Source organism: Azolla caroliniana, unplaced genomic scaffold, assembly GCF_043228905.1.
Source record: "Azolla caroliniana isolate FFs.n. ecotype wild unplaced genomic scaffold, voAzoCaro1.0.p SCAF_1, whole genome shotgun sequence".
In the NCBI taxonomy this organism is placed as follows: domain Eukaryota; kingdom Viridiplantae; phylum Streptophyta; class Polypodiopsida; order Salviniales; family Salviniaceae; genus Azolla; species Azolla caroliniana.
Window position 1 is genome coordinate 22,394,611 of NW_028230436.1, and position 10,182 is coordinate 22,404,792.

Below are 10,182 nucleotides of genomic sequence, written 5' to 3' on the forward strand. Positions count from 1 at the left end.
AAGTAATCCTCCCCTTCTTTACACTCTCGTTTAACCCTCACACTTATCCACGTGTATAGAATACTACGGTAAATTCTCACTACGGGATATTATATGGTCATGCCCGTAACACACACACACACACATTAGATATACGTATGCTTACACATACATTGGATATATGCATGCATATTATGTGATATTGCAAACATACATCCATATATGAGCCATACACATACTAAACACGATAAATACACTAAAAATATACATACATGAATACATTACATATTACATGTATACACATATATGCATTCGTACATGGACATACATATATTCATTCATACATTGCTACACGTATATAGGTACACATGACTACAATGATACTTGTATAAATGTTGCCAACTTACATCCATACATGTACATACGTACATGCATGCATACATACAATACAATATGTACATACATACACACATACATACGTGCATATGTGTATATATGTATGTGGTGTGTGTTGTATGTGTGTATGTAGATATTGTATTGTATGCATGAATAGACACACATAACACATATACACATACACACGTGCCATACATACAATACATACATATGGACATGTAAAGAATATATATACACACACATGCCATACATACTATACAATAATGCAATTAATACAAAATGATAGAATACAATAAAATGCAATACAACATGTACATACATGCATATACACACAACACACACATATATATGCATAGTCACATGCCATACATACAACACATGCACACATGCCATACATACAATGCATATATACAATAATGCAATTAAAACAAAACGATACAATACAATACAATGCAATACAACATGTACATACATACATATACGCATCAATACATACATAAACATGCATATACGCATCAATACATACACACAACACATACATATATATGCATGCAATACAATACAAATGCACATATATAGAACATACACATACATGCTATACATATAATACATACAATACATACTTAAGCACAAGTATAAAACATATACATACATACACACATGCAATACAATGCACGTACAAAGAATATACAATACATATGCAATACATATGCACATACATAGAATATACACATAAGCACATACCACATACCCTACATACTCACATGCCATACACACAATACATACAATATAATATGTAATTCACTCACATACAATACAATATTGTATATACAATAAAATTATACAATATGTACCTGCATACATACTCACAACACATACATATATACACATGCACATATATACAACATACACACACTATTTTTAAAACACTAATTGTTTGAATAAATGGGGGAAGAAATGGGGGGGAGATTAGATAGATATGTATTGTTAGCAAAAAGTGGGGGGGAAAAGAAGAAAGGAGGAGAGAGATAGATTCATCTTTGTTAACTGCTTGTCTTCCTTTTTTCTCACAGGAGGAACGAGATAGAGAGAGACAAGGTTTACTTGTATCTATGGTCGTCTTCACCTTCATCGGCAGAAGCAGCGGTGGCTCTTGGAGTGCTAAGCAACACCTTGCTTCTGAGGATGGAGGTTGCCTTGAGGGATGTGCTGATTCTTCCTTTAATCTTTAGCACTTGCTTATGAAGCTCTCTTTCTCTCTCTCTCTCTCTCTCTCTCTCTCTCTCTCTCTCTCTCTCTCTCTCTCTCTCTCTGGGTAAAAGCATGCGAGTGGAAACACTATTATAGCTAATTAGCTACTAAAATGGCCACATCTAATTAGTTATTTGTTTAGCTAGTTTTTTGTGGGCAAATCATAAGGATGGTTTACGAAATTTTAAGTTTTATTAGTTAAATACATGTCATTTAATTTATGAGAATACTCAAATATTTGAACTTTAGTTTCTGACGTAGTGGAACTTGGGGAATAGCGCCATCATCTAAGGTCGACTTGAATGTCATCAAATTCCTGATAATCCTAAGTTCGAGTTCGAACTCCAAACAGATGGAGTACTCTGAGCACGAGTGGAGACGAAGCTCTGGCAACAGCACAAAAACTCTGAGATCGACATTGCACCTTCAGAGCTACAACACACGATTAGGTCGATCCTCGTCCAGGTATGTATCAATTACATATTAAAAAAACTTTTGTTTTCCCTTTCTGATAACTGTGTGTAACTTTGGTGCTTGTTCATCTTTCCTAAAAATCGAATAGGGCGAAGTCGTTGGAGTCCCAAACAAGGATGTCTCGAAGATCGGGGTGTAGCAACATGTGTGTTTCTAATTGATAGAATTTCGTATTACGGTTGATTTCTACCTTTAGTGATGATTAGGGTTTGTGTTTTCCTTAAGTGGTTTAGGGTTTCTGATTACAAATTTCTAATTACAAGTTTCTGGTTACAATTTTCTAATTACAAATTTCAGATTATTGTCATAATGTGTTGTAATTTTGCACCAATTCTCATGATAAATTCTGATTAGGGTTTCTCATTTTTTAAGTGGTTAATTTCTAATACATGTTGAAAAGGACAAATTACAAATTTCAGATTACTGTCTCAATGTGTTGTAATTTTACACCAAATTCACATTAAAAATTCTGTTTTTCCACCAATTCTGATTACTGATTTTCTATTTCAGGTGGTTCGTTCCTCCCTATTCTAGAGTGCTGAACTTCGCAAAATTTTGGGAGACAAAGGAGGACTTTCACAACATATATGGTGTGCCGCTCGAGGGTATTGACCCTGCTGTTCTAACAGATAGATTGATTAGTGATGTAGACTGGATGTAAGTATATGAAGTGCCTAGAGCGAAAGGCAAGGTCAAGCTCAAGCATGTACGACCAAACTTGTGCGACGACTGCATGAGACTGCACCAGAAAGTACATCAAGAAATCCCAGTCAACAACGAGTTGTCCGTTTCATTTGCCCAAGCTTTTGTATACGATTATTGCAAAACAATGAAGGAATCTCATGACCCTGAAATGTACAAGGTAGCTTGGGAAATTTATGGTGAGGCATCGGTAGTAGCTAATTAGCTATTGTACTAAACTATGATAGTAGCTAATTAGCTACCACTTAGCTAGTTAGCTACTGAGCTAAAGTATGGTAGTAGCTAATTAGCTAAGTGGTAGCTAATTAACTATTACCATAGTTTAGTACAATAGCTAATTAGCTAAGTGGTAGCTAATTAACTATTACCATAGTTTAGTACAATAGCTAATTAGCTAAGTGGTAGCTAATTAGCTACTACCATAGTTTAGTTGAGTAACTAATTAGCTAAGTGGTAGCTAATTAGCTACTACCATACTTTAGCTGAGCTAATTAGCTAAGTGGTAGCCAATTAGCTACTACCATAGTTTAATACAATAGCTAATTAGCTAAGTGGTAGCTAATTAGCTACTACCATACTTTAGCTGAGTAGCGAATTAGCTAAGTGGTAGCTAATTAGCTACTACCATAGTTTAGTAGAGTAGCTAATTAGCTAAGTGGTATAGTAGCTAATTAGCTAGTACCATACTTTTGTTGAGTAGCTAATTAGCTACTACCATACTTTAGTAGAGTAGCTAATTAGTTGCTACCATATTGACAAAGAGTAGCTATTTAGCTAAGTGGTAGCTAATTAGCTAGTACCATACCTAAGCGAAGTAGCTAGTTAGCTCAGTGGTAGCTAATTAGCTACTGTCATAGTCTAGAAGAATAGCTAGTTAGCTAAGATGTAGCCAAGTAGCTAATTAGCTACCATGTTGTTGTAGAATCTTGTGGATTAAGGAGGGTGCATGAGGTGTCCGGTGTTGATGACGCTGCAACTGATGAGGAGATAGTTGCCAACGTGGCTAAAAGTAAGAGTCCTGCTATCACATCTCCTTCAGATCAGCTCCAGCCTATTCTTTTGGAAGATTGTACTGAATTAGGCAATGATGTGAAAAGCCATGAAATATTGGAAACAACAGTGTTTTTGAACACTTGATGCAACTTTTCTTCGACCCCACTGAACCCAACTACTGATAATGTCCAAACAGATCCCACTGTACTGGAAAAGCTAGCGCAAGACACGGCTGACGTGCAAGCCGTTGTTGAGGTGATGGAAAGGTTGTCAGAGGAGAACACACTTGCACAATGGGTGAAAGAAGCAAGGGTAAATGGGCAGCCGGCTAGAAAAAGGCTGAAGAAGGGGCCACGATCGGGGACAAGACTAGTTACTAGGTCAAGGGGGTCTTGAATTGGTGCGAAATACTTATTAGTGGGATATGATTGTTAGCAATTTTCCTAGGCTTTTATGAAGTTTTACTATGATCTATTTGGACAAGTAAAACCTCAGATTGGTTGTTGCTTGATCCACATTATGTAATGGAACTCTATGATGTTTCTCCAAGATAATTATGTTCATGTTGTTCTATGATGGAAAATATTTCATGCTCATTATGTTGTTTTGTGAGACTATTAGTTACTTTGTAAGTGTGAATATGTTGGTGTTTTCTGATGTTGTAGAGTCTAAAGTGTTTGAATCGATTGCTCCTAAGGCCGATGGCAGTGTGGAAACTGTTGATGTTGTTGCGTGTTTAGAGGGCCACATCTTGAAAGTAGATGTAGCAACTAACACAAATGATCTAGTCATGCAAGTTGATCAAGCATGTTGCATAGATGATCTGATTTTGCAGGTAGATGCAACATATGATACCAGTGGGCTGATATCGACCAGATCAGTATCTACATGCACCGAGCTAATGCAAGGACTAATGACTAAGTCGACAATACAAGAGCACCAGAATGTGAAGCCAGACCGCACACAGTCAACGGTTTGAAGAGGAAAAGGACACCAATTGTCTCGACAGAACTTGAGTTGATTGAAATTGATCGTGTGCTACCAGTAATTGGTGTAACAGAGGCTCAGTTATAGGAATGGAAACCTAAACCATTAGAAGTCGAAAGAAGATCCTTGATCTTGGAGCTTCATAAAGTATTGATGAGTGTGCGGTATATGACACCAAGGAGGGACGCAAATCAATTTCTAGAGTGGGTTGTGCAATACTTTGATTTGTTTATTTGGAGTGAAAAACCACATACAAATGTGTGGAAGTGTGTAGAAAGATTCTTCCCGAAGTGGTGACAACATTTCAAGGGTCAGTGGACACGAGAGAAATGTGAGCAAAAGGATGATGCAAGATTCAAAAGACTTTCTGATTTTTGGGCTACTTGGCCAGATTATAATTCCGACAATACATTGATTCTAGATACAGAACATTTCCGACATTATTTCAACATTCGTAGATGTTGTCTCATTCTACCCGAGGAAATGCCTGAACACTACTTGGTGAAAACATTGAGCTGCCAAGTAACAACATGGTTGTGGACTCCATACCAACCTCGGTATGTAGATCATGTATGTAGAGAAGTTCCACTAACCAGCAAGAGCTTAGCTGTTTATAGGCGATTTGTAGACATTACCAATGGGACATTATAAATATGTAATTTGATGACAGATTAATCAATGAAGAATTAAATTGCTTGTTTTGAGTAACTTATCTACTGTGTACTTTTAAGAAGATGTTCAGGATTGTTGATTTCATGATAGTGCTTTTTCTTAAAATTATGCAAACTATTTTAACTTGTACATGGTTCACTTGAGTAAATCTGTATATCAAAAGAAGAACCCTAAACGATATTATTAAACTGGTTGTTAAGAAAGAAGAACAGGAAGAAGACTGTATATAAAAAAGACACACAATTTTATTGAGAAAGAAGCATATAAAGTAGACTGTATATAAAAAACAACTCCCAAACGAATTTATTTAACTATTTATTTGCAATACATGTGCTTTGTTTGTTTTACAAGAAAACTGGTAATTGTTACTTGTAGCTACAAATTCCTAGCATACTGTTGTAAATACATTCATACACATTAGCACTAATTGTGTATAAACCTGAACAACTATTGTAATGCGACATTGGGACGTTGATGCACTTGACCAAATGAGAGTACATGTACGCCACTGGTTTGTCTTCTCATAGCCAATGCACATAATTGTAATCATCTAGTCTTGCATAAAAAATAGCTTTGATGTAGCATGTCCCGGTAAATACATCATTTCCCCAAGCATCTACAATATTCTGCGTTGCACACTGTTTACTAACCGTGCACTTCAATATATAGAAATCAACACCCTCTGAATTGCCTTCTTCTACATTTACAACGAAATTATCCCCAACATTTAATACATCACTCAGAGTATCTCCACGTCCTTGATATGTGAAGTCAGCATTGTTTTATGTTTCTCCATCAATTGTTTCCTTATCGTTCAATGTATGATACTCCCAATTCTGAATATATGCTTTGTTTAAACAATACCTCCAATTTCCCTGCTCACAATGGAAGCAAGAACAAGTTAATTCTCTAACCGGAATACAATGACCATCCAACCTAGAATAACCGTGAATAGCATGGAGAGATCGCAATTTAGGAATTCCTTGGCACTCAGAGGTCTTCTCCCTATTTACTTCATCTATCTTCACTTCCCAAAATTCATGTTTGATATCTCGGACCTGCGAGGAATAAACACCAGTTGCACTCGTTGACATATTGGCTCTTACAAATTGAACTACATGTGCTACACAATTCATCTGCACACCATCTACCTTTAGTTGTTCATGGGTAAGTGCCTGCTTTATAACAGCACCTACACCATCATGTTCACCTTTACCATGGCCACACCCAAAAAAATTCCATCTCATCTCCAAACCTGTTATAGCAAGATACCTCCCCACAAAATAAAATGGACATCTAGCCTTGAATTGTGACGCCACTCCGTCAAACCAAACCCAATGTTGAGTAAGCTCCAAACATTTAGCTAATAACCAATGCAAATGTAAGTTAAAACAATGTTGGATGAACAAGGTATCATGCTTCTTATCAACAGAAATAAAAAAATGAATTACTTTTTTAACATCACCGGAAACTCGAAAATATGTTATGTGCACAACAATAGTTACCTGCACTGAATACCAATGCATAGATTGAATTTCATTCTGCTACTTGGAAGTATAATTCTCTACGAAATCTACTACTGAGACTACTACATCATTTGGAAAATCAGATATGCAATTCTAAAACTGATGGGCTTGCCATGAATAAATGAAGTTATGTTTAATGAACTTTCCTAGAGATACTGCAAATAGAGATGCCAAATCCCTCGGTTTAAGTGACTTCCTAACTAGATCCTTTCTTTTACACACATTTCCTTCGAAATTGGTGTCAACTGACTCAAATAACTTGACATAAATTAATATTTCACGACTCAATTCATTTAGACACCACCTAAATCTACTAGGGCCACAATCTTGACATAAACCCATGACACATTTATGACTATGGAAGATAGCCTCAGTTTCTCTCAAACACAATACTGAATCTAAAAGACAACTCATGGAAGAGATAACATGCTCAGATGATTTACAATGCTCTTGTGGGTTCGATCGACAAATTGGGCACTCACAAGTGCAAACTACATTAGTTAGGGAGGCGCTATGGTTACATAGTAGATTAATAGAGTCCTTGAGAAAACCCATTTGTACATGGTAAATGCAACAACATGTGTATTGATCCTTCAAGCGTCTCACATAGTGTGGCTTAAGAGACTCGAATGTTCGTAGTTGAACTTTGATATTTGGATGCATTCAGGCCTAATAAATAAATCGACCTGCGTAATAAAATGGACATACTGATTAGCTGATTAACTATGCTCCAAACCTGTTATAACAACTAATAAGCTATTCCGGTAGCTAAATAGGTATGATTGGTAGCTAATTAGCTATTCTGGTAGCTAATTAACTATCCTAGTAGCTAATTAGCTATTGGGAATAACTAGTTAGCTAAGTGGTAGCTAATAGTCATAGGCAACTAATTAGCTATTATTGGTAGCTAATAAGCTATTCTAGTAGCTAATTAGCTATTATGGTAATAACTAAATTAGTTATTGGGAATAGCTAGCTAGCTATAGTCATAGGCAACCAATTAGCTAATCTGGTAGCTAAATAGCTATGATTGGTAGCTAATTAGCTATTCTGGTTTCTAAGTAGCTATCTTGGGAGTTGTAATAACTAAATTAGCTAGTAATAACTAATTAGCTATTCGGAATAGCTAGTTAGCTATTCTAGTAGCTAATTAGTTATAATCATAGGCAACTAATTAACTATTCTAGTAGCTAAATAGTTATGATTGGTAGCTAATTAGCTATCCTAGTAGCTAATTAGTTATTGTGAATAGCTAGTTAGCTATCCTATCAGCTAATTAGCTATAGTTTTCATATGCAACGAATTAGCTAGTTAGCTATTATGGTAGCTAATTAGCTAGTCATGCACAACTAATTAGCTATTCTGATAGCTAAATAGCTATGCTCATATTCTTAGGTAGCTAATTTGCTATGATTGGTAGCTAATTTGCTATTTTGGTAGCTGATTAGCTGGTAATAACTAAATTAGCTATTAGGAATAGCTTGTTAGCTATTCTGGTAGCTAAATAACTATGCTCATATTCTTATGTAGCTAATTAGCTATTCTGGTAGGGGATTAGCTATTTTGGTAGCTAATTAGTTATAGCCATAAGCAGCTAATTAGTTATATTCATAAGTAACTAATTAGCTATACTCATAAGCAGCTAATTAGATATACTCATAAGCAACTAATTAGCTAGTATGGTAGCTAATTAGCTATTGTCATAGGAAGTTAATTAGTTATTGTGGTAGCTAAATAGCTATGATTGGTAGCTAATTAGCTATTTTGGTAGCTAAATAACTATGTTTGATATTCTTAGGTAGCTAATTAATTATTCTGGTAGTGAATTAGCTAGTAATAGCTAAATTAGCTATTGGCAATCGCTATTAAGCTATTACTAGTAGCTAGTTAGCTATGGTCATATTCTGAAGTAGCTAATAAGCTATTCTGGTACCTAGTTAGCTATGGTCATATTCTGAGGTAGCTAATTAGCTATTATGGTAGCTAATTAGCTATTACTGGTAGTGAGTTAGCTATGGTCATATTTTGAGGTAGGTAATTAGCTATTCTGGTATGGTCATATTCGGAGGTAGCTAATAATCTAACTAACTCAACTCCAAAGTCAAAACAAATGTTAAGATAAATGTAAATACCAGAGGTACATCAAGAAGATGAATGGGATGCTCCTCGTATTGACTCCTTCCAACATGTTTCTTGCATAAATCCTTCTTATTGGGTGAAACCCTACTCTCATTAGTCCAAAATATTGTGATTGTATCCTTGATTTCTAATGTTATGGGTGTCATTGGCTTACATCTTGTTGTCAACTTTAGCAAACTAGTTCCTTCACCTGAGGAAACTATCTGGTTCAATATATTGTACACACTTTTTCTACTGACACCAATTACCTTAGATAGCACGTTGATGTTAATATCGTCAACATCACTATTAAGTAACATCATTAGACTAGACCTTTTTAAGACAAGATCATCTTCTGACCTACTCATGGATACGAAACTATTACGAAGATTATTTACTAGTACAGACGTTATGTTTGCATTACGGCCATCACAATCAACTAACTCCTTTATCGATGGATCATTTAATATTCCATAAAGTACTACCTTCTTGTCTTCATTGCTGATGTGCTTGGTTTGAACATTGAAATAGTCTACAACCTTTCTCTCTATGATAGTAGTCTCATTACTTCCATTCTCGGTGATATTTAGATCTATATCTCAACCAATATTATCTTTACCTTTAGTGAGTGTGGCTTTCATATCCTTCAACAATTGACGATGTTTTCTTTTGTTTTCTGTCCAATACTTTCGTATCGTTTGTTGTGTCCTCAGAGCGTCATCCCTATCCTGATGATCATTGAGGGGTAATTCTAAACAAAATCCTTCCCCTTCCATTTGGTTTGACATATTTAAACCCTAAATTTCCCGAAAAAAGACACTGTCGTATTTAAGATGGCCATGGGCAACAACAATACACAAAAATATTCCGCAATACACAAGATTATACACAACAATACACAAGATAATCAATAGACAGAATAGTTATTGCAATCCAGGACTAAACAATGGCGGTAATCCAGGGCCGAATAGTGGCAACAACAGAGTGTAGAATGGTGGTAGTGGAGGAGTGAACTCCGTTTGATCGAACAATTTTGGCAATCCAGGACTGAACAATGGTGGCAACTGAGTGTAGAATGATGGCA

General features: G+C 35.8%; 1 pseudogene; it reads right to left on the reverse strand.

Moving 5' to 3' along the window:
- Nucleotides 1-5,573: 5,573 nt before the first annotated feature.
- On the reverse strand, nt 5,574-7,394 carry LOC147869164 (uncharacterized; annotated as a pseudogene).
- Nucleotides 7,395-10,182: the final 2,788 nt, after the last annotated feature.